The sequence below is a fragment of the Orcinus orca genome, chromosome 3 (assembly GCF_937001465.1).
Source record: "Orcinus orca chromosome 3, mOrcOrc1.1, whole genome shotgun sequence".
NCBI lineage: Eukaryota > Metazoa > Chordata > Mammalia > Artiodactyla > Delphinidae > Orcinus > Orcinus orca.
Genome location: NC_064561.1, coordinates 21,009,198 through 21,034,227, shown reverse-complemented (window position 1 = coordinate 21,034,227; position 25,030 = coordinate 21,009,198). Strand labels below are relative to the sequence as shown.

Here is a 25,030-nt window from a genome sequence, read left to right as displayed (position 1 = left end):
GCTACTGACCTTCAGTTAGACTTGCTCAAGAATTGTTACAATGTAATAACATACACCCTTATGTACTCTTGAGTTTATTGAAAACACACAGCAAATGTGCACACACACACACATACACACCAGCACACCAGCACGCACCTACTCTAGAGCCTAGAATTTTAAGAGTCAGAACTTTTTATTTGCTTCTGGATTAAGATGGAGCCTGTATTTCCTCAGCATGCTAATTAGAAACTCTATAAACAATTCAAAACCAGCTTCTTAAAATTCTGTTTTACAAAAATTGTTGTTAAATATTGTCCTTAGAGAGTTCTACTCTGACTTTTCAAATTGTTTTTTTCTCCCTTCATGGGATAAACAGGGTTTCTTTTTGTTTGTTTTTTATCTCTCATTGTAAAAAATTCTATCTTAAAAGCTGATTTATTATTTCTTCCTTAGCATGGACGACATGGGAACAAAGATGATATTTCATCAGTCTTGTTTTTATTTAAGTTGAAAGGTTATATATTTCTACTATCTACTGCAATACTGCTAAATATTTTTATAGTGCTTGTAAATCTTATGACATTATTTTTTTAGTTTGTATTTAAGGCATTTACTCAAAAGGGACCATATGCCTCAGTTCATGTCACTCTATCATCAGTGTGTATGGTCACTCTATTTTCTAATACTTTTAAGATTGGTTTTGGCCCCGACGTTCCTCTGCCAGATTTATTTCCTTTATTTTCCCCTATATAGCACCATTTGGGCCATTTAATATGTAATTTCCCAACTCACCTTTCATAGTTATTTTAAACATATGTATATATTTGAAATACCGAATTGTTTTGTATTTTCTCATTTTTGCAAAAGTAGTATCGACTAAGAATCACATCCTATTCTTTTATTTTTTCTACACAAAATTATTGTTTTAAAATTTGTCTGTGTTGCTCCATAGAAATTATTGCTTCTGGCCACTGTCTAATATTCCACCATATGTTGATACCATGTTTTGCTTATCCATTACCCTGGTGATACATACTTAGGCTATTTTCAACACTTTATGTCCACCATAAAGCATTAATACACTCTTTCCACATGTCCCCTTGAGTAACAGTGCAGAGTAACAGTGCAGCCGTGGAATGGCTGAGGTAGAAGTCATATATATGCCTTATTTCACAGATTCCTCCCCGGAATAGCTGTACCATTTTCCCCTCACCAGCAATACTTGGAATTTCTCTCTTACCATATCCTTTGTCACCACATGCTGTTAATCTGCATTTTTAAAAATTAATTAATTTATTCATTTTTGGCTGCATTGGGTCTTCGTTGCTACACTCAGGCTCTCTCTAGTTGCAGCGAGCGGGGTCTACTCTTCGTTGCGGTGCGCAGGCTTCTCATTGCAGTGGCTTCTCTTGTTGCGGAGCACAGGCTCTAGGCGCGCGGGCTCAGTAGTTGTGGCTCCCAGGCTCTAGAGCGCAGGCTCAGCAGTTGTGGTGCACCAGCTTAGTTGCTCCATGGTATGTGGGATCTTCCTGGACCAGGGATTGAACCCATGTTCCCTCCATTGGCAGGCGGATTCTCAACCACTGCACCACCAGGGAAGTCCCCCAGATACATTTTAGAATCACTTTTTTATGCTGTCCCTCAAAAAAAAAGAGCTTGGCCTTTTATTACAGTTGCATTTAATTTTATAGATTAATATAAGGACATTTATATTATTATAGTAAGTCATCTCATCCATACCTGTGATATATATTTCTTTTACTCATGTGTCCTCTAATAAAGTTTTCATTATGAAGATTTTCTGCATAATTTATTAGGTGAAACCCCATACTCTCTATAGGTTTTGTTACTGTGGTAAATTCATCTTGTATTGTATCTAGATATTGATGCTATGGAGGAACACAATTGATTTTGGTGTATTAATTTTTTTCCAGCTCCTATGTTGAGCTCTTTTCTTAGATTTAATAGCTTATTGATTTTCCTGTGTTTCCAATGAAATACATAATCAAAACAATCTATAAATATGACATTTTTATCTGTATTCTTCTAAACCTTCTCTCTCTTTCTATTTCTCTCAATACACAGCTCCAAAAAGGTCGGTTCCAATAGACCAGTAATGTTAGAAATCTTTATCTCAATTCTCTCCTTAAAGGAAATGCTAATTTTTTAAAAAAATTACTAGTATAATAATTTTTGTTAGTGTATACATGTGCCATGTATTTTTGGTATATAGCCTTTATCAAGGAAAGATAGTTATTATTTGGATCTAGTTTTATAAAATTTACCCTACCCAATAGATTTTGAACCTCATGGGATGCTTTTTATCTCTTCTATCTAAAAAGAATGATGATATGATTTTCTCCTTTTATTTAACTAATATAGTGAATCACATGATTTGACTGGCTGATACTGAACCAACCTTGCATTCTCAAGGATAAACCCACTTGACCAAATCGTATTATAGTATAGATTAGCTTTTGCTGTATTACAAACCACCTCAAAGCTTAGTGGCTTAGGGAGATCAGCTTGGTGCTTTGTGACCACCTAGAGGGGTGTGATAGGGAGGGTGGGAGGGAGGGAGACACAAGAGGGAAGAGATATGGGAACATATGTATATGTATAACTGATTCACTTTATTATAAAGCAGAAACTAACAAACCATTGTAAAGAAATTATACTCCCATAAAGATATAAAAAACAAAACAACAACAAAAAACTTAGTGGCTTAAAATAGCAATTACTTGGCAATTTGGGACTGGATTCATCTGGGTAGTGTTTTACTTTTGGTTTTATCTGGGCTTCTTCATGCAGTTTTAGTCAACTGATGGATCAGCTGAGTGAGAGCTGGTCTGAGACAGCCTCACTCACAGGTTTGGTGGTTGGCATGGACAGTGGGAGCACCTGGTCCACTTGTCTTCCGAACCTAGTGGGCTAGTCCTCGGCAACTGAGCCATCAAGCTCTTTTGCTATTGTCTCATCATGTGGGTTGAGTATGCCAAAGCCCAGTCCTGCTGAAGTGCTGACTCAGGAATGAGGGTGTCAGAAGGGGATTGTACCATAATTTTTGAAACATCCTATCACAATGTTTTTAATATACCTTAAAACTCTGTGGAATAATAGTGTATTTAGGTTTTTGACTTATATTTTTAATAAGGAAAATTTGATTGTAATGTTTTTTTATATTGCCCCTGTTTTGTATAATATTCTTCTTGCACCTCTAGCCCCATTATTCTAGCTTGGGGTACTTAAAATGTATTGAAGGGGATAGAAATGAGTATTGCATCTTAAATAAAATAGTCTTGGACAAGTGGTTCCCACTTATCACTGAGGTTGTTCAACAGGCTGCACTCTCACAGTGGACTATTGAACCCTTATGCACACCAAGCATTACATCTCACGTATACCTTACTAGCATTCTTGTGCTGGTTCCTTGATTTTAATTTAAAAAGTAATAAGTACTTGAAAAAATACAAAGTAAGAAGCAAAAAGCCTCCATCACCCTAGTCTCTTTCCCTCACAGGGGAAGCAACTATAAAGTTAAGATGTCAATTAAAAAATATTTACAAGATGGGGCTTCCCTGGTGGCGCAGTGGTTGGGAGTCCCCCTGCCGATGCACGGGATGCGGGTTCGTGCCCCGGTCCGGGAGGATCCCACGTGCCACGGAGCAGCTGGGCGCGTGGGCCATGGCTGCTGAGCCTGCGCGTCCAGAGCCGAGGCCAGGGCAGTGAGAGGCCCGCGTACCGCAAAAAAAAAAAAACAAAAAAAAAAAACAAAAAATATTTACAAGATGAAAATGATTCTTCAAAGTCCTTGGGGGCATTTAATCATTGAAGGGTATGCTGAAGAAGGTAAGTAACAGTTTGACCTCCAATCCAGAGACAATTGGCAATAAGTGTAAACAGTGCTCTAACAACATGGCCTAATAGAACTATAGAACTAAAGAAAAAGCTAGGATTAGGATTATTGGGCCCAAATTCACATTGTTCCTAATGAAGAACCTTAAAATCACGAAATATTGACTGATCTCTAATTCTAAGTCATTCCAGAATGCTATTTTCTATGTCGAGGAGTGGAGTTTGAGAGAGAAATAAGAAGGAATAAAGTCCAATTTGGTTTTAAAGAATCATGGAGAAATGAAGATTATTTCTTTCATAATTTCCCTGTAGATAGAGCTCTTCTATGACTGACTGTTTCACTAAAGCAGGGAAATACAGGGTGTTATCCAGAAAATCATATCAGTTTACTTCAAGTCAGTCCTCTTCTGGGCAAACACATCTTTAACTTCATTTGTATTATATAGTATTTTAAATTATGAGTTGTTTTGTCTTCTCAGGTCAGTTTCTTTTAGCCACGTGGGTTTGTTCTCTGTTTATTCCTTCCTCCTTCCCTCTCTTCCTTCTTCTCTCCTGTACTCCCTTTTTTATTAGTGAATTGGAAAGACGATTTCCTTATATACGCTAAACTGTGCAATAGCAAACCCCCAAAATATAACTAACGTTTTATGAAGAAGACAATAACGAAAAAAATTATAGTGGAAAAATCTTAGGAAACTGGAAGGAATTTGGGGGTCTTTCTGTCTCGAAGTAGATTTGGAATGTGCATTTCAGGTTCTCTTTTTTAATGCAGGGTTGCTAGTTGAGCCTTTATTTTGTTTCCAGAAAAACAATCAGCTTACATATTTTTTTTAACAAGGTTTTCTTCACCTTTGGAAATTAGTAATGATTAAAACGAATATTATATAGTTAAGTGATGTCTAACATTTTTCCTCATGGCTTCACCGTAGTTCAGGTTATAGCCCTGATCTGTTTAATCCTCCAAGAATCCTGAGAGGGAGCAAAGGGGCAGATGTTCTTTCCTTATTTCACAGATGAGAAAACTGAGGTTCAAAGATTCAAAGTAAGGTTAAGTGCTTCTGCCAAGGTCATTCTCTGAGGTGGAGCCGGAGCCAGGAATAGCACCTCATCCTCTTGTTTTCTCTCATGTGATTCTCCATGCGCTGACCCACTCTGACTATAAAAACACACTGTACCAGGCCTCACACAATCCCTGAAACGTCCTTTTAGTAGGACACTATGGTAGTGACAAGATTGAACAGATATAAAGAATGCTGTAAAAAAGGACCTGTCTTTTTTGTTGACTCCATCCCATAAACTTCCACAGCCACACTGCATGAGAAACATGAGACATCCATTAAGATCATATTCCCATGAGTTCCCAAAATCTAGCTAGAACTAGATTTTGCAGAAATTGAAGACACATCTTGTGGCCTGACTGCTGAAAATGAGTGTCTCAGGAGTCAGAGAGGCATTGCTGCTCAACGAAGTCAAGAATGCCCTTTGCTAATTGTTTCTCCTCCATTTCTGAGGGAATTTAAATTCATGATCGGCACCATATATTATACTTCAATACTATTCACCATCCATCTTGTACGTATTTGCAGGAAAGAATGTTGCCCAAGTCATTATATCCCGCCATGATTCACAGTCGTATGACCTTAGGTGGCAGCTCAGCAGGAGCTTACCAGTGCCTTAAATCATCCCTGTTGTGGACATACAAGAGCGTGACCTCTGACTTCCCAAGCTGTCTCTTCATGAAATGAAAATGGAACTGCGAGTTTAGGGGAAAGTTTTGAAAGTGTCTGGCTCTTGTAGTCATCTAATGAGGTCCTCATTTCTAGCTGCGAAGCATGCCCTTTAATTGGTGGTCACTCGAAAATCAATGATAATATAACTGTCCAACTCTTTGGAGCTATTTTTCTCTCTGCTTTCTATCCTGCAAGTGCACGATAAAAGAAACCACCCATTCAGCCATTATCTTGTGTCACTTACTATTCAGAGATCAGTCTTCCTTTATGTGCTCTTTCAGGAAAGACCTGGGTTGTATTTTTCACTTGCATTTCAGGCAGAGTAGAGTCCTTGGCACAGGTTAAGTCCTCAAAAATGTTAGATGGGTGGATGGGTGGGCAGTGGATTGTAGCACATGAGTAACTACAGTAGCATTGTGATACATGACAAGGAAATGACCTCAGTTGGGGAAATAAATGCCTAGCACATATGCCACCACTTTTCCCTTCCATCTTCATTACAGTCCTTACTAATCTATTATGACATTTTTTCCCATTGGGTCTAGACGTGACCTCAGGATCCTTGTAGAATATAAACAGTCCTGTGCAATGTAAACCTTATATAATGTAAACAGTGCTTTACTGTTTGATTTGAGTTGGGACACGAGAAGAATCCTATTTTCCGTCCATAACATAGACGTTGGGAATAATAGCTAATGCTTATGTAAACATATAGATTCATAGGATAGAAAAAATAATTTTTAAGAAATGACCTAGTACAGACTTGGGGAAAATATATGTTACCTTGATTATAGAAATTTGGTTCAGCCACTCAGCTTCAACGAACTTCAAAAATCATGTCACTTTTTATTTTAAACCAACATATGAATCCAAGGTATAGCAAAATAAACCATAAACCTTGCAGAACAGGGCCCTTCTAGATACGATCTCGTTAGGACCTGATCCTCCATGGTTGTATCTACACAGAGGGGTAATGCCAGGTCCCCTACTGGGAAGTTGAATTGGAGGAAGAGATAGACATAGAGGTACTATGGAAAATTCTAGACTGACATGGTCATCAGGAAGTCCTATGAAAAATAATTTCTGGTGAGTATAGAGTAAATCAGCAATGAGAAATGGAGAGGATTGGAATTAAGTAGACTCATCACTAGTCCGTGGTTATTACCAGTGTACCAGTTTAGCAATGAATTACTCAAGGTAATTGATGCTAGGTAGTCTAACAAACACTCCTGAAAGCCAAGTGTCTTAACTTAATAAATGTTTATTTCTCTTGTCAGAGACCAGTGTGAATTAGGTGGTTCATTTTTAGCAGATTATTTTCAAGTAGTGAATCAGGAACCCATGCCCCCTCCACCTTGAGGTGTTGTCTTAAATGCATGACTACCTAAACTACAGCAGAAGGGAACATGGGCAATCATGCATAATATCTCCTGGCCAGGCCTGAAAGTGGTAGACCCATACCCTTTCAACAAGAATGCAAAAACTTGACCTCTGCCTGGCTCCAAGGGAGGTTAGGAAAGGTCATTGTTCTGTGTGTCCAGGAAGAGGAGAATGAAATGCATCTCACTATCTCATCCATAGCTGAAGGCACGTAATCTGTGGCGGAGAGCAATGTTTGCAGATGGTGATACATGAAGATTGAGGAAGATTGATTTCTCAATCATTGAGGAGTACTGTTCCATCTAACTGAGTTCTGAATGGTAATAAAGTCATCCACTGAAAACTTACCAATCTAGTTTGTGTGCAAGATATTATGAATTATAGTCTTACCGTTAATTTAGCAGACCCACAAATATTTACATCTACCAAGCACCGTGCTGGCAACTGCAGTTTACCAGTACTTCCTTCCTGGGCCCTGGATAATTTCCAGTAGTTGGTATCGGGATCTAAGCTATCCACTTGATGTGGACACTAGTCCCCATGTAGCCGTCTCACAGGAGCCTTTAACCATTCGTGGCCAAAAACAAAGGAAATGGGCAAGAGTTACCGCTCTGCTTATCAGAAAGTGTCTCCTAAAGTCTTGTCTCCTAAATCATTTTTCCGGCCCCTTTATAGTAATTCTTTCTTTATTCACATTTCTTGGCCTACTGAACGCTATAATCAAATCCTCCCTCAATTTTCTTTTTTCTGAAGTATATAAAACTACATTTTCTTCAGCCTTTTTTTAAAAAAAATGATAATTATCTTGTTTATTTGTATTTGGAAAATCTAATGAGATCACATATTTAAAAATCACACACTATCAAAAGATAAATAGTAGTAATTCCTTCTGGAATATTTTTGCCCCTCATCCAACCAACGTTAGGTCCCTTACCCCCTTTCTTAGCAACTTTTATTAATTTCTTATGTGTCTATCAGAAGTTTTTTGTGGCAAAGGTACATGTGTATGTTTCAGAGGTTACTGTTGTCATGAATTCACAGAAGCCAGAGCCTGGAAAGCATTAAGTGGTCCTGAGCACCCCATTTCCAATGAGAGAGCGTAGCAGTGCTCAAACGGCTGGGTGTCCTATAATTCAACTCAATTCTGGCACTATCTACCTGTAGATAGCATCAGATCTCACATGTTAAGGGCTCAGTCCAGCAGGAATGCACACACACACTTCAGGTGCCAGTCACCAAGTATATGTTGTCACCTGTGCTTCTGACCCTTGTACCACAGGTCAGAGGTTCCAACGACCCCCTTCTTAGCTTCAATTAATTTGCCCAAGTGACTCATAGAACTCACAGAAATATTCTATTAACTAGATTAACCGGTGTATTATAAAATGATAAAACTCAGCAACAGCCAGATAGAAAACATGTATAGGACGAGGTATGGAGAGAAAGCATGGAGCCCACTCTCCCCAAATCTCCATGTGCTCACCAACTGGGAAGATCCCTGAACCTTGTCCTTGGGGGTTTATGGAGGCTTCAGTACACAGGCGTGACTGAATAACTCATTGGCCATGGGGGACTGAGCTCAATCTTAAGTGGCTCTTCCCTGCCCTGAGGGCAAGGGGGTGGGACTGAAAGTTCCAACCTCTAATCACAAGGTTGGCTCCACAGGCTGCCGGCTCCCATCCTTAGGTGCTTTCCAAAGATCACCTTGATAACATAACAAAAGACATCATTATCATCTCATCACTTAGGAAATCCCAAGGGTTTTAAAAACTCTGGCAGAAACTGGGACAGAGACCAAACATATAATTCTTATTACTCCTAAAGCACAGTTATCTAGGTAAATGTTTGTATCACCCCAAACAGGCAGTAGTCACCAGGGAAAATAAGTTAATTGCCAGTCTTTTCTATTAATTTTTAAAAATCAGATTTAAGAAGAGAATTTTTTGAATGGCCAGTGAAAATGTCTCTTACTTTAGCTCTTGCCCTTTTCTACTTATTATTTATTTTTTCAATTTTTAGTTTAGTTTTGAAAAGTGTCTTTAAGTTACTTTAAGGTTAGAACCAAACCTTCCAGGGTTAAAAAAATATTGCGTCTCTTGAAAGAGATTATTTTAGACTTAGTGAAATGGATTTGATGCTAGAGAACATGTGATATCATACATTTGACCTTTTTGAAATGATTTACATTATATCAGCTACATTTTAAGTCCAGCAACTGTAACCAAAAAAAAGAAAAAAAAACCCTACTAATTAAGGCAACTTTGCAGATTGATGGCATTAGATTATCAATTAAGATCTCAGTTTTAAACCAGATTTTTCCTCTAAATAGTGATCCAAAGAACACTAGTTTTACGGTCATTCTAATTAGTCAGACAGCCTTCTGATTGTTTAGTGCCTTCACTTGAAGTTTGTTAAATATTTTGAATCTCACCTATGCTCCCATGGGACATTAGTGAATGTGAAGTCAACAAAAAAGAAAAAAAAGTAAGAAAAAGGATTTTATAGTAAAATAAACTTGAGAAATCCTGGGTTCAGGAAATTTAAACATGTTTCGTGACTGGAGGACTTTTGAGATGTGGAATGAGCTATAATGTGCTCTGTGATTTTCACTGTTAAGTAGAGTTTGGTCTGAAGTGTTTTTAAACTTTATTTAGCTCTACAACCCTTTGTCAGTGGAACATTTTAAAGGACTCTTTGTTTCTAGCAACTTTGGAAAATGCTGTTCTGGTCTCAGTTAAGCCCTTGAAATCTTAGCATTTGGAAGGAGATCCACACACAAGCTCATCCAATTTCTGGTACAGAAATCTACCATGTATCCATGCTATAGGCTCACTCAGCTGTGGATGAGTATTTTGATAACAAAATGCTCACTACCCATAAATCAGCTGATTCTATAGTCGGAATGCTGGTCTGTTAGGAGGTTTTAACTTTTTAAGTGCCTTTTACTCTTAGAAAATTTTAAGTTTTAAAATTTTGTCTATTGGACCTAGATCTGATCTCTGGATTAAGATAAGTCCTACTCAAGTAAAACAATCCTTATTTTTCAAGGATGATTTGTACATGAAAAAAAAATCCATATACTTCAAATCATCTGTAAATAGTGACTGAAGAGTAATTGAAAATACATTTGAAAATAATTTTCATTTGAAATTTATGTCAAAATATGTTATTATATAAACGAATCCAGTATATTTTTTCTTATAGCCAGTAAAATTTAGGTTAAATTTTAATTAAGCACAAGTGCTACAATTAAAAAAAAGAATTACATTCTGTTTCGAGTGATTATTTCAGCAAAACTGGTTTATGGGACAGTAAACTGTCCTTCAGTGCATGTTCAATGTTAGCAGCTCAAACAGGCTAATTCTGGTAAAAATTCAACAGTTTTCCAAGGCCTTCTCTTAATTATTTGATACTCAATTGTTTTTTCTTTTACTTCTATTGTATCTCTTCTTTAAATTGTTAACTGCACATCCTCATTTATCAATGGCTTTGTATGTTTAACCCAGCAGATCTCTGGTATTATTTACAATGGCTTCATGATATTATATCTTTAAAATTCAGAATCTCACTTTAAAGTTGATTTGAATTTTATTTCTATTATACGGTATTATGTTTATGTTATGAATCCATCAGTGAGTAATTTTCTGAAACAGGATGAGCAGTTTGCTGACTTAGAAGGGCTGGAATCTATAGACACCTTAACATTAGGATGTAGATAACGAATAGTTGGATGACAAGAAACCCTGTTATATGAAAACAGGAATAATAATGAGTGTTCCAAATCTTATCTTTTCTGTTCTTACTTTTCTCCAAAGGTTAGTTCTAGAGTCCTTAATTCTCCATTCAGTATTAAATGATTGACTATTTGCAGCCTTCCCACCATTCTCCCCACTTCTAGGTCTGAGTTGGATAAACCTTTTGGTTTCATCCTTTCTTTGTGAAGTAGTGTTCCTAGTCAAGCCAGAAGGCTGTTCCATTAAAGGTTTAGCATTTTAGTGATTTTAGTAGTAAGGGTAAGGATAAGTGGTCTTCAGCCCGTCACAGTCTTCCACCCAACCTTTCTTCAGATGAATTTCCTGCAGTAGAAAAATTAGACAACCAGGCTGAATAATTGAGTGCCTGACTATGACTAGCAATGAACTACTCAGCCCTGGCTTCCTGAGCATGCCATCCTTCAAAAACAGCCTGCCAGATGGAATCTCAATCCCCTAGCTTGGCATTCAAGATACTCATACTCTAATCCACCAAAATCCAGTTCCAGTAGTTCTCCCCACTTCTTTCATACAGCAAATATCCATTCACCCAACTGCATTCACTCATCTGGAGTACAAGTTCTTTTCCTTATATTCCAATATATCCCTATTTCATCTGCCTAGGAAGTCTTTCAACTTCTTCACAATCTTAAATCCTACATGGTCTTTACTTTCCTACCTTTACAACTTGACCTTAAGAAAATTTTTGCTTTCCAAGATCTGTAAGTCAATCAATCAATAAACCATTAATAAGTTCATAGGCTGCTTCAATACAGTTCTCCTCAATACAAATATAGTTGTCAATCCTTAATAATTGACAGCTTATATTTGATCACATAGAAATGTATTTTAACTCACATATTTGTTATCTAAAATGATAGTATAGCACTCTTCATTTTGTTGGTTATTTTCACGTATTTTAATGTCAGTATCACCTCTTTGAAGACTTAAAGTATATGTTGTCCATTTTTTCAGTATTTTAGTATCCTGCCCTGTTTTACACTTAGTGGGTGTTCAATAAATGACTTCAACACTTCACAGAATGGAGAAAATTTTCCCAAATCCTACAAGCGTTGACCCTCTCTGACTTTGCACATCACTTGTTAATGGCAGCTGGGTAGTTGTGTTTGATAGAAATTCAAGAAAAAATTTCTACATGTTTCAAGACCAAAGCCACAGTCATATGAGGACCTTAGTCAGCATCATGAATATATTCTTAAACATATACAATGGAGAATTGCACTTTTATGATTTCGTGATGAACCACATGTAAAACAGTCATTCACATTTTATTTATTTATTTATTTATTATTATTTTAAAATATCTTTATTGGCGTATAATTGCTTTACAATGGTGTGTTAGTTTCTACTTTATAACAAAGTGAATCAGCTATACATATACATATATCCCCACATCTCCTCCCTCTTGCATCTCCCTCCCACCCTCCCTATCCCACCCCTCTAGGTGGTCACAAAGCACTGAGCTGATCTCCCTGTGCTATGTGGCTACTTCCCACTAGCTGTCTATTTTACATTTGGTAGTGTATATATGTCCATGCCACTCTCTCTTTGTCCCAGCTTACCCTTCCCCCTTCCTATGTCCTCAAGTCCATTCTCTATGTCTGCGTATTTATTCCTGTCCTGCCCCTAGGTTCTTCAGAACCATTTTTTCTTTCTTTCTTTCCTTCTTTTTTAGATTCCATATATATGTGTTAGCATATGGGATTTGTTTTTCTCTTTCTGACTTACTTCACTTTGTATGACAGACTCTAGGTCCATCCACCTCACTATGAATAACTCAATTTCGTTTCTTTTTACAGCTGAGTAATATTCCATCGTATATATGTGCCACATCTTCATTATCCATTCATCTGTCGCTGGACACTTAGGATGCTTCCATGTCCTGGCTATTGTAAATAGAGCTTCAAAGAACATTCTGGTATATGTCTCTTTTTGAATGATGATTTTTCAGGGTATATGCCCAGCAGTGGGATTGCTGGGTCATATGGTAGTCCTATTTTTAGTTTTTTAAGGACGCGACATACGGTTCTCCATAGTGACTGTATCAATTTACATTCCCAGCAACAGTACAAGAGTGTTCCCTTTTCTCCACACCCTCTCCAGCATTTATTGTTTGTAGATTTTTTTGATGATGGCCATTCTGACCGGTGTGAGGTGATACCTCATTGCACTTTTGATTTGCATTTCTCTAATGATTAGTGATGTTGAACATCCTTTCATGGGTTTGTTGTCAATCTGTATATTTTCTTTGGAGAAATGTCTGTTTAGGGCTTCTGCCCATTTTGGGATTGGCTTGTTTGTTTTTTTGATGTTGAGCTGCATGAGCTGCTTGTATATTTTGAGATTAATCCTTTGTCAGTTTCTTCATTTGCAAATATTTTCTCCCATTCTCAGGATTGTCTTTTCATCTTGTTTATGGTTTCCTTTGCTGTGCAAAAGCTTTGAAGTTTCATTAGGTCCCATTTGTTTATTTTTGTTTTTATTTCCATTTCTCTAGGAGGTGGGTCAAAAAGGATCTTGCTGTGATTTATGTCATAGAGTATTCTGCCTATGTTTTATTCTAAGAGTTTTATAGCGTCTGGTCTTACATTTAGGTCTTTAATCCATTTTTTTTTTTAACATCTTCATTGGGGTACAATTGCTTTACAATGGTGTGTTAGTTTCTGCTTTATAACAAAGTGAATCAGTTATACATATACATATGTTCCCATATCTCTTCCCTCTTGCGTCTCCCTCCCTCCCACCCTCCCTATCCCACCCCTCCAGGCTGTCACAAAGCACCGAGCCAATATCCCTGTGCCATGCGGCTGCTTCCCACTAGCTATCTACCTTACTACGTTTGTTAGTGTGTATATGTCCATGACTCTCTCTCGCCCTGTCACAGCTCACCCTTCCCCCTCCCCATAACCTCAAGTCTGTTCTCTAGGAGGTCTGCGTCTTTATTCCTGCCTTACCCCTAGGTTCTTCATGACATTTTTTTTCTTAAATTCCATATATATGTGTTAGCATACGGTATTTGTCTTTTTCTTTCTGACTTACTTCACTCTGTATGACAGACTCTAGGTCTATCCGCCTCATTACAAATAGCTCAATTTCGTCTCTTTTTATGGCTGAGTAATATTCCATTGTATATATGTGCCACATCTTCTTTATCCATTCATCCGATGATGGGCACTTAGGTTGTTTCCATCTCCGGGCTATTGTAAATAGAGCTGCAATGAACATTTTGGTACATGACTCTTTTTGAATTTCGGTTTTCTCAGGGTATATGCCCAGTAGTGGGATTGCTGGGTCATATGGTAGTTCTATTTGTAGTTTTTTAAGGAACCTCCATACTGTTCTCCATAGTGGCTGAACCAATTCACATTCCCACCAGCAGTGCAAGAGTGTTCCCTTTTCTCCACACCCTCTCCAGCATTTATTGTTTCTAGATTTTTTGATGATGGCCATTCTGACTGGTGTGAGATGATATCTCATTGTAGTTTTGATTTGCATTTCTCTAATGATTAATGATGTTGAGCATTCTTTCATGTGTTTGTTGGCAGTCTGTATATCTTCTTTGGAGAAATGTCTATTTAGGTCTTCTGCCCATTTTTGGATTCGGTTGTTTGTTTTCTTGTTATTGAGCTGCATGAGCTGCTTGTAAATTTTGGAGATTAATCCTTTGTCGGTTGCTTCATTTGCAAATATTTTCTCCCATTCTGAGGGTTGTCTTTTGGTCTTGTTTATGGTTTCCTTTGCTGTGCAAAAGCTTTGAAGTTTCATTAGGTCCCATTTGTTTATTTTTGTTTTTATTTCCATTACTCTAGGAGGTGGGTCAGAAAGGATCTTGCTGTGATTTATGTCATAGAGTGTTCTGCCTATGTTTTCCTCTAAGAGTTTGATAGTTTCTGGCCTTACATTTAGGTCTTTAATCCATTTTGAGCTTATTTTTGTGTATGGTGTTAGGGAGTGATCTAATCTCATACTTTTACATGTACCTGTCCAGTTTTCTCAGCACCACTTATTGAAGAGGCTGTCCTTTCTCCACTGTACATTACTGCCACCTTTATCAAAGATAAGGTGTCCATATGTGCATGGGTTTATCTCTGGGATTTCTATCCTGTTCCATTGATCTATCTTTCTGGTTTTGTGCCAGTACCATACCGTCTTGATAACTGTAGCTTTGTAGTATAGTCTGAAGTCAGGGAGCCTGATTCCTCCAGTTCCTTCTTTCGTTCTCAAGATTGCTTTGGCTATTCGGGGTCTTTTGTGTTTCCATACAAATTGCAAAATTTTTTGTTCTAGTTCTGTGAAAAATGCCAGTGGTAGTTTGATAGGGATTGCATTGAATCTATAGATTGCTTTGGGTAGTAGAGTCATTTTCACAATGTTGATTCTTCCAATCCAAGAACATGGTATATCTCTCCATCTATTTGTATCATCTTTAATTTCTTTCATCAGTGTCTTATAATTTTCTGCATACAGGTCTTTTGTCTCCTTAGGTAGGTTTATTCCTAGATATTTTATTCTTTTTGTTGCAATGGTAAATGGGAGTGTTTTCTTGATTTCACTTTCAGATTTTTCATCATTAGTATATAGGAATGCCAGAGATTTCTGTGCATTAATTCTGTATCCTGCCACTTTACCAAATTCATTGATTAGCTCTAGTAGTTTTCTGGTAGCATCTTTAGGGTTCTCTATGTATAGGATCATGTCATCTGCAAACAGTGACAGCTTTACTTCTTCTTTTCCAATTTGGATTCCTTTTATTTCCTTTTCTTCTCTGATTGCTGTGGCTAAAACTTCCAAAACTATGTTGAATAAGAGTGGTGAGAGTGGGCAACCTTGTCTTGTTCCTGATCTTAGTGGAAATGCTTTCAGTTTTTCACCATTGAGGATGATGTTTGCTGTGGGCTTGTCATATATGGCCTTTATTATGTTGAGGAAAGTTCCCTCTATGCCTACTTTCTGCAGGGTTTTTATCATAAATGGGTGTTGAATTTTGTCAAAAGCTTTCTCTGCATCTATTGAGATGATCATATGGTTTTTCTCCTTCAATTTGTTAATATGGTTTATCAACATTGATAGATTTGCGTATATTGAAGAATCCTTGCATTCCTGGAATAAACCCCACTTGATCATGGTGTATGATCCTTTTAATGTGCTGTTGGATTCTGTTTGCTAGTATTTTGTTGAGGATCTTTGCATCTATGTTCATCAGTGATATTGGCCTGTAGTTTTCTTTCTTTGTGACATCCTTGTCTGGTTTTGGTATCAGGGTGATGGTGGCCTCGTAGAATGAGTTGGGGAGTGTTCCTCCCTCTGCTATATTTTGGAAGAGTCTGAGAAGGATAGGTGTTAGCTCTTCTCTAAATGTTTGATAGAATTCGCCTGTGAAGCCATCTGGTCCTGGGCTTTTGCTTGTTGGAAGATTTTTAATCACAGTTTCAATTTCAGTGCTTGTGATTGGTCTGTTCATATTTTCTATTTCTTCCTGATTCAGTCTTGGCAGGTTGTGCCTTTCTAAGAATTTGTCCATTTCTTCCAGGTTGTCCATTTTATTGGCATAGAGTTGCTTGTAGTAATCTCTCATGATCTTTTGTATTTCTGCAGTGTCAGTTGTTACTTCTCCTTTTTCATTTCTAATTCTATTGATTTGAGTCTTCTCCCTTTTTTTCTTGGTGAGTCTGGCTAATGGCTTATCAATTTTGTTTATCCTTTCAAAGAACCAGCTTTTAGTTTTATTGATCTTTGCTATCGTTTCCTTCATTTCTTTTTCATTTATTTCTGATCTGATTTTTACGATTTCTTTCCTTCTGCTAACTTTGGGGGTTTTTTGTTCTTCTTTCTCTAATTGCTTTAGGTGCAAGGTTAGGTTGTTTATTCGAGATGTTTCCTGTTTCTTAAGGTAGGATTGTATTGCTATAAACTTCCCTCTTAGAACTGCTTTTGCTGCATCCCATAGATTTTGAGTCGTCGTGTCTCCATTGTCATTTGTCTCTAGGTATTTTTTGAGTTCCTCTTTGATTTCTTCAGTGATCACTTCGTTATTAAGTAGTGTATTGTTTAGCCTCCATGTGTTTGTATTTTTTTACAGATCTTTTCCTGTAATTGATATCGAGTCTCATAGCGTTGTGGTCGGAAAAGATACTTGATACAATTTCAATTTTCTTAAATTTACCAAGGCTTGATTTGTGACCCAAGATATGATCTATCCTGGAGAATGTTCCACGAGCACTTGAGAAAAATGTGTATTCTGTTGTTTTTGGATGGAGTGTCCTATAAATATCAATTAAGTCCATCTTGTTTAATGTATCATTTAAAGCTTGTGTTTCCTTATTTATTTTCATTTTGGATGATCTGTCCATGGGTGAAAGTGGGGTGTTTAAGTCCCCTACTATGAATGTGTTACTGTCAATTTCCCCTTTTATGGCTGTTAGTATTTGCCTTATGTATTGAGATGCTCCTATGTTGGGTGCATAAATATTTACAATTGTTATATCTTCTTCTTGGATCGATCCCTTGATCATTATGTAGTGTCCTTCTTTGTCTCTTTTAATAGTCCTTATTTTAAAGTCTATTTTGTCTGATATGAGAATTGCTACTCCAGCTTTCTTTTGGTTTCCATTTGCATGGAATATCTTTTTCCATCCCCTTACTTTCAGTCTGTATGTGTCTCTAGGTCTGAAGTGGGTCTCTTGTAGACAGCATATATAAGGGTCTTGTTTTTGTATCCATTCAGCTAATCTGTGTCTTTTGGTGGGAGCATTTAGTCCATTTACATTTAAGGTAATTATCGATATGTATGTTCCCATTCCCATTTTCTAAATTGTTTTGGGTTCGTTATTATAGGTCTTTTCCTTCTCTTGTGTTTCTTGCCTAGAGAAGATCCTTTAGCATTTATTTGTTGTAAAGCTGGTTTGGTGGTGCTGAACTCTCTCAGCTTTTGCTTGTCTGTAAAGGTTTTAATTTCTCCATCAAATCTGAATGAGATCCTTGCTGGGTAGAGTAGTCTTGGCTGCAGTTTTTCTCCTTCATCACTTTCAGTATGTCCTGCCACTCCCTTCTGGCTTGTAGGGTTTCTGCTGAGAGATCAGCTGTTAACCTTATGGGGATTCCCTTATGTGTTATTTGTTGTTTTTCCCTTGCTGCTTTTAATATGCTTTCTTTGTATTTAATTTTTGACAGTTTGATTAATATGTGTCTTGGCGTATTTCTCCTTGGATTTATCCTGTATGGGACTCTCTGTGCTTCCTGGACTTGATTAACTATTTCCTTTCCCATATTAGGGAAGTTTTCAACTATAATCTCTTCAAATATTTTCTCAGTCCCTTTCTTTTTCTCTTCTTCTTCTGGAACCCCTATAATTCGAATGTTGGTGCGTTTAATGTTGTCCCAGAGGTCTCTGAGACTGTCCTCAGTTCTTTTCATTCTTTTTTCTTTATTCTGCTCTGCAGTAGTTATTTCCACTATTTTATCTTCCAGGTCACTTATCCGTTCTTCTGCCTCAGTTATTCTGCTATTGATCCCATCTAGAGTACTTTTAATTTCATTTATTGTGTTGTTCATTGTTGCTTGTTTCATCTTTAGTTCTTCTAGGTCCTTGTTAACTGATTCTTGCATTTTGTCCATTCTATTGTCCATTCTATCTCCAAGATTTCGGATCAACCTTACTATCATTATTCTTTATTCTTTTTCAGGTAGACTGCCTATTTCCTCTTCATTTGTTAGGTCTGGTGCATTTTTATCTTGCTCCTTTATCTGCTGTGTGTTTTTCTGTCTTCTCCTTTTGCTTATCTTACTGTGTTTGGGGTCTCCTTTTTGCAGGCTGCAGGTTCGTAGTTCCTCCTGTTTTTGATGTCTGTCTCCAGTGGCTAAGGTTGGTTCAGTGGGTTGTGTAGGCTTCCTGGTGGAGGGGACTAGTGCCTGTGTTGTGGTGGATGAGGCTGGATCTTGTCTCTCTAGTGGGCAGGTTCACGTCTGGTGGTGTGTTCTGGGGTGTCTGTGGCCTTATTATGATTTTAGGCAGCCTCTCTGCTAATGGGTGGGGTTGTGTTCCTGTTTTGCTAGTTGTTTGGCATAGGTTCTCCAGCAATGTGGCTTGCTGGTCGTTGAGTGAAGCTGGGTGCTGGTGTTAAGATGGAGGTCTCTGGGAGATTTTCGCCATTTGATATTATGTGGAGCTGGGAGGTCTCTTGTTGACCAGTGTCCTGAAGTTGGCTCTCCTACCTCAGAGGCAGAGCCCTGCCTCCTGGCTGGAGCACCAAGAGCTTTTCATCCACACGGCTCAGGATAAAAGGGAGAAAAAGTAGAGGGAATTAGAAGTATGAGGAAAGAAAGAAGGAAAGGAGGGTAGGAAGGAAGGAAGAAAGAAAGAAAGAAGCAAAGAAGGAAAGAAGGCAAGAAGGAAAGAAAGGAGGGAGGGAGGGAGGAAGGAAGGAAGGAGGGAAAGAAGGAAAAAAGACAGAAAGAAAGAAGATACAGTAAAAATAAAATAAAGTATAATAAAGTTATTGAATTAAAAAATTCTTATTTAGAAAAAAAAAGGGACGGATAGAATCTTAGGACAAATGTTGGAAGCAAAGCTATACTGACAAAATCTTACACAGAAGCATACACATACACCCTCACTAAAAGAGGTAAATGGGGAAAAATCATAAATCTTGCTGTCAGAGACCACCTCCTCAATTTGGGATGATTCGTTGTCTAAAGGAGGGAAGGAAGGAAGGAAAGAAAGAAAAAGGAAGAACGAAGGTAAAGTATAATAACGTTATTAAAATTAATTATTAAGAAAAAAAATTTTTAAAAAAATGGACGGATAGAACCCTAGGACAAATGGTGGAAGCAAGACTATACAGACAAGATCTCACACAGAAGCATACACATACACATTCACAAAAAGAGGAAAAGGGAAAAAATCATAGATCTTGCTCCTAAAGTCCACTTCCTTAATTTGGGATGATTGGTTGTCTATTCAGGTATTCCACAGATGCAGGGTATGTCAAGTTGATTGTGGAGCTTTAATCCGCTGCTTCTGAGGCTGCTGGGAGAGACTTCCCTTTCTCTTCTTTGTTCTCACAGCTCCCAGGGCTCAGCTTTGGATTTGGCCCTGCCACTGCGTGTAGGTCGCTGGAGGGCGTCTGTTTTTTGCTCAGACAGGATGGGGTTAAAAGAGCCGCTGATTCGGGGGCTCTGGCGCACTCAGGCCAGCGGGGAGGGAGGGGCACGGAGTGCGGGGCAGGCCTGCGGTGGCAAAGGCCGGCGTGACTTTGCACCAGCCTGAGGCGCGCTGTGCGTTCTCCCGGGGAAGTTGTCCCTGGATCCCGGGAACCTGGCAGTGGCGGGCTGCACAGGCTCCGCGGAAGAGGGGTGTGGAGAGTGACCTGTGCTCGCACACAGGCCCCTTGGTGGCGGCAGCAGCAGCCTTAATGTCTCCCGCCCGCCTCTGGGGTCCGCGCTTTTAGCCGCGGTTTGCGACCGTCTCTGGATTCCGCGCTTTCAGCCGCGGCTCGCGCCCGTCTCTGGATTCCGCGCTTTCAGCCGCGGCTCGCGCCCGTCTCTGGGGTCCGCGCTTTCAGCCGCGGCTCGCGCCCGTCTCTGGGGTCCGCGCTTTCAGCCGCGGCTCGCGCCCGTCTCTGGAGTTCCTTTAAGCAGCGCTCTTAAACCCCTCTCCTCACGCCCCAGGAAACAAAGAGGGAAGGAAAAGTCTCCTGCCTCTTCGGCAGGTGCAGGCTTTTCCCCGGACTCCCTCCCGGCTAGCTGTGGTGCACTAACCCCTTCAGGCTATGTTCAAGCCGCCAACCCCAGTCCTCTCCCTGCGTTCCGTCCGAAACCGAAACCCGAGCCTCAGAGCCTCAGCTCGCGGCCCCGCCCGCCCCGGCGGGTGAGCAGACAAGCCTCTCGGGCTGGTGAGTGCCGGTCGGCACCGATCCTCTGTGCGGGAATCTCGCCGCTTTGCCCTCCGCACCCGTTGCTGTGCACTCCTCCGCGGCTTCGAAGCTCCTCCCTCCGCCTCCCGCAGTCTCCGCCCGCGAAGGGGCTTCCTAGTGTGTGGAAACTTTTCCTCCTTCACAGCTCCCTCCCACTGGTGCAGGTGCCGTCCCTATTCTTTTGTCTCTGTTTTTTCTTTTTTTCTTTTGCCCTACCCAGGTATGTGGGGAGTTTCTTGCCTTTTGGGAGGTCTGAGGTCTTCTGCCAGCCTTCAGTAGGTGTTCTGTAGGAGCTGTTCCACGTGTAGATGTATTTCTGGTGTATCTGTGGGGAGGAAGGTGATCTCCGCGTCTTACTCTTCCGCCATCTTCCGCCTTCTCCTTTAATCCATTTTGAGTTTATTTTTGTGTATGGTGTTAGGGAGTGTTCTAATTTCATTCTTTTAAATGTAGCTGTCCAGTTTTCCCAGCACCATTATTGAAGAGGCTGTCTTTTCTCCATTGTATATTCTTGACTCCTTTATGAAAAATAAGGTGACCATATGTGCATGGGTTTCTCTCTGGGCTTTCTATCCTGATCCATTGATGTATATTTCTGTCTTTGTGCCAGTACCATACTGTCTTGGTTACTGTACCTTTGTAATATAGTCTGAGGCCTGGGAGCGTAATTCCTCTAGCTCTGTTTTTCTTTCTCAAGATTGCTTTTGGTATTCAGGGTCTTTTGTGTTTCCATACAAATTGTGAAATTTTTTGTTCTAATTCTGTGAAAAATGCTGTTGGTAGTTGGATAGGTATTGCATTGAATCTGTAGATTGCCGTGGGTAGTATTGTCATTTTCACAATGTTGATTCTTCCAATCCAAGAACATGGTATATCTCTCCATCTGTTTGTATCATGTTTAATTTCTTTCCTCAGTGTCTTACCGTTTTCTGCATAAAGGTGTTTTGTCTCCTTAGGTAGGTTTATTCCTAGGTATTTTATTCTTTTTGTTGCAGTGTTAAATGGGAGTGTTTCCTTAATTTGTGTTTCAGATTTTTCATTATTAGTGTATAGGAATGCAAGAGATTTCTGTTCATTTATTTTGTATCCTGCTATATAACCAAATTCATTGATTAGCTCTAGTAGTGTTCTGGTAGCATCTTTAGGATTCTCTATATATAGTATCATGTCATCTGCAAACAGTGACAGCTTTACTTCTTCTTTTCCAATTCGGATTCCTTTTATTTCTTTTTCTTCTCTGATTTCTGTGGCTAGAACTTCCAAAACTATGTTGAATAATAGTGGTGAGAGTGAACAACCGTGTCTTGTTCCTCATCTTAGAGGAAATGGTTTCAGTTTTTCACCATTGAAAACGGTGTTGGCTGTGGGTTTGTCATATATGGCCTTTATTATGTTGAGGCAAGTTCCCTCTATGCCTACTTTCTGCAGGGTTTTTATCATAAATGGGTGTTGAATTTTGTCAAAAGCTTTCTCTGCATCTATTGAGATGATCATATGGTTTTTCTCCTTCTGTGTGTTAATATGGTTTATCACATTGATTGATTTGCATATATTGAAGAATGCTTTCATTCCTGGGATAAACCCCACTTGATCATGGTGTAGGATCCTTTTAATGTGCTGTTGGATTCTGTTTGCTAGTATTTTGTTGAGGATGTTTTCATCTATGTTCATCAGTGATATTGGCCTGTAGTTTTCTTTCTTTGTGACATCTTTGTCTGGTTTTGGTATCAGGGTGATGGTGGCCTCGTAGAATGAGTTTGGGAATGTTTCTCCCTCTGCTGTATTTTGGAAGAGTTTGAGAAGGATAGGTGTTAGCTCTTCTCTAAATGTTTGCTAGAACTCGCCTGTGAAACCATCTGGTCCTGGGCTTTTGTTTGTTGGAAGATTTTTAATCATGGTCTCTATTTCAGTGCTTCTGATTGGTGTCTTTATATTTTCTATTTCTTCCTAGTTCAGTCTCAGAAGGTTGTGCATTTCTAAGAATTTGTGTGTTTCTTCCAGGTTGTCCATTTTATTGGCATAGAGTTGCTTGTAGTGATCTCTCATGATCCATTGTATTTCTGCAGTGTCTGTTGTTACTTCTCCTTTTTCATTTCTAATGCTATTGATTTGAGTCTTCTTCCTTTTTTTCTGAATGAGTCTGGCTAATGGTTTATCAATTTTGTTTATCTTCTCAAAGAACCAGCTTTTAGTTTTATTGATTTTTGCTTTCGTTTCCTTCATTTGTTTTTCATTTATTTCTGATCTGATTTTTATGATTTCTTTCCTTCTGCTAACTTTGGGGGGTTTTTTGTTCTTCTTTCCCTATTTGCTTTAAGTGTAAGGTTAGATTGTTCATTTGAGTTGTTTCTTCCTTCTTGAGGTAGGCTTGTATTGCTATAAACTGCCCTCTTACAACTGCTTTTGCAGCATCCCGTAGGTTTTGCGTCATCGTGTTTTCATTGTCATTCGTTTCTAGGTATTTTTTGATTTCTTCAGTGATCTCTTGGTAATTTAGTAACATATTGTTTAGCCTCCATGTTTTTGTATTTTTTACAGTTTTTTTCCTGTAATTGATAGCTAGTCTTGTAGCATTATGGTCAGAATAGGTACTTGGTACGATTTTAATTTTCTTACATTTACCAGGGCTTGACTTGTGACAAGTCAATATATGATCTATCCTGGAGAATGTTCCATGAGCACTTGAGAAGAAAGTGTATTCTGTTCTTTATGATGGAATGTTCTATAAATATCAATTAAGTCCATCTTGTTTAATGTGTCATTTAAAGCTTGTGTTTCCTTATTTATTTTCATTTTGGATGATCTGTCCTTTGGTGAAAGTGGGGTGTTTAAAGTCCCCTCCTATGATTGTGTTACTGTTGATTTCCCCTTCTATGGCTGTTAGCATTTGCCTTATGTATTGAGGTGCTCCTATTTTAGGTGCATAAATATTTACAATTGTTATGTCTTCTTCTTGGATTGATCCCTTGATCATTATGTAGTGTTCTTCTTTGTCTCTTGTAATAGTCTTTATTTTAAAGTCTATTTCGTCTGATATGAGAATTGCTATTCCAGCTTTCTTTTGATATCCATTTGCATGGAATATCTTTTTCCATCCCCTCACTTTCAGTCTGTATGTGTCCCTAGTATGTGTCTGAAGTGGTTCCTTTGTAGACAGTATATATAGGGGTCTTGTTTTTGTGTCCATTCAGCCAGTCTATGTCCTTTGGTTGGAGCATTTAATTCATTTACATTTAAGGTAGTTATTGATATGTATGTTCCTATTCCCATTTTCTTAATTCTTTTGGGGTTGCTATTGGAGGTTTTTTCCTTCTCTTGTGTTTCCTATCTAGAGAATTTCCTTTAGCGTTTGTAATAAAGCTGGTTTTGTGGTGCTGAATTCTCTTAGCCTTGGCTTGTCTGTAAAGGTTTTAATTTCTCCGTCGAATCTGAATGAGATCCTTGCTGGGTAGAATTATCTTGGTTGTAGGTTTTTTCCCTTTCATCACTTTGAATATGTCTTGCCACTCCCTTCTGGCTTGCAGAGTTTCTGCTGAAAGGTCAGTTGTTAACCTTATGGGGATTCCCTTGTATGTTATTTGTTGTTTTCCCTTGCTGCTTTTAATATTTTTTCTTTGTATTTAATTTTTGATAGTTTGATTAATATGTGTCTTGGCATGTTTCTCCTTGGATATTTCCTGTATGGCACTGTCTGCACTTCCTGGACTTGATTGCCTATTTCCTTTCCCATATAAGGGAAGTTTTCAACTGTATTCTCCTCAAATATTTTCTCAGTTCCTTTCTTTTTCTCTTCTTCTTCTGCGACCCCTATAATTCGAATGTTGGTGTGTTTAATGTTGTCCCAGAGGTCTCTGAGACTGTCCTCAATTCTTTTTATTCTTTTTTCTTTATTCTGCTCTGCAGTAGTTATTTCTACTATTTTATCTTCCAGGTCACTTTTCTGTTCTTCTGCCTCAGTTATTCTGCTATTGATTCCTTACAGAGAATTTTAAATTTCATTTATTGTGTTCTTCATCATTGTTTGTTTGCTCTTTAGTTCTTCTAGGTCCTTGTTAAACGTTTGTTGTATTTTCTCCATTCTATTTCCAAGCTTTTGGCTCATCTTTACTATGATTACTCTGAGTTCTTTTTCAGGTGGACTGCCTATTTCCTCCTCATTTGTTTGGTCTGGTGGGTTTTTTCCTTGTTCCTTCATCTGCTGTGTATTTCTCTGTCTTCTCATTTTGCTTAACTTACTGTGTTTGGGGTCTCCTTTTTGCAGGCTGCAGGTTCGTAGTTCCTGCTGTTTTTGGTGTCTGCCCCCAATGGCTAAGGTAGGTTCAGTGGGTTGTGTAGGCTTCCTGGTGGATGGGAGTGGTGCCTGTGTTCTGGTGGATGAGGCTGCATCTTGTCTTTCAGG

General features: G+C 38.7%; 1 protein-coding gene and 1 pseudogene across 1 annotated transcript in view; one reads left to right on the top strand and one right to left on the bottom strand.

Annotated features, from left to right (window-relative positions):
• LOC125963892 (metabotropic glutamate receptor 7-like) overlaps positions 1-3,704 on the top strand; it is a 40,337-nt gene extending 36,633 nt beyond the window's left edge. Inside the window, exon 7 of the mRNA XM_049707519.1 lies at positions 3,503-3,704. The gene's annotated coding sequence lies outside the window, so the exon portion shown is untranslated. The remainder of the gene's footprint in view (positions 1-3,502) is intronic.
• Positions 1-25,030, bottom strand: part of LOC125963845 (UDP-N-acetylglucosamine--peptide N-acetylglucosaminyltransferase 110 kDa subunit-like) — a 200,595-nt pseudogene that overhangs the window by 131,566 nt on the left and 43,999 nt on the right.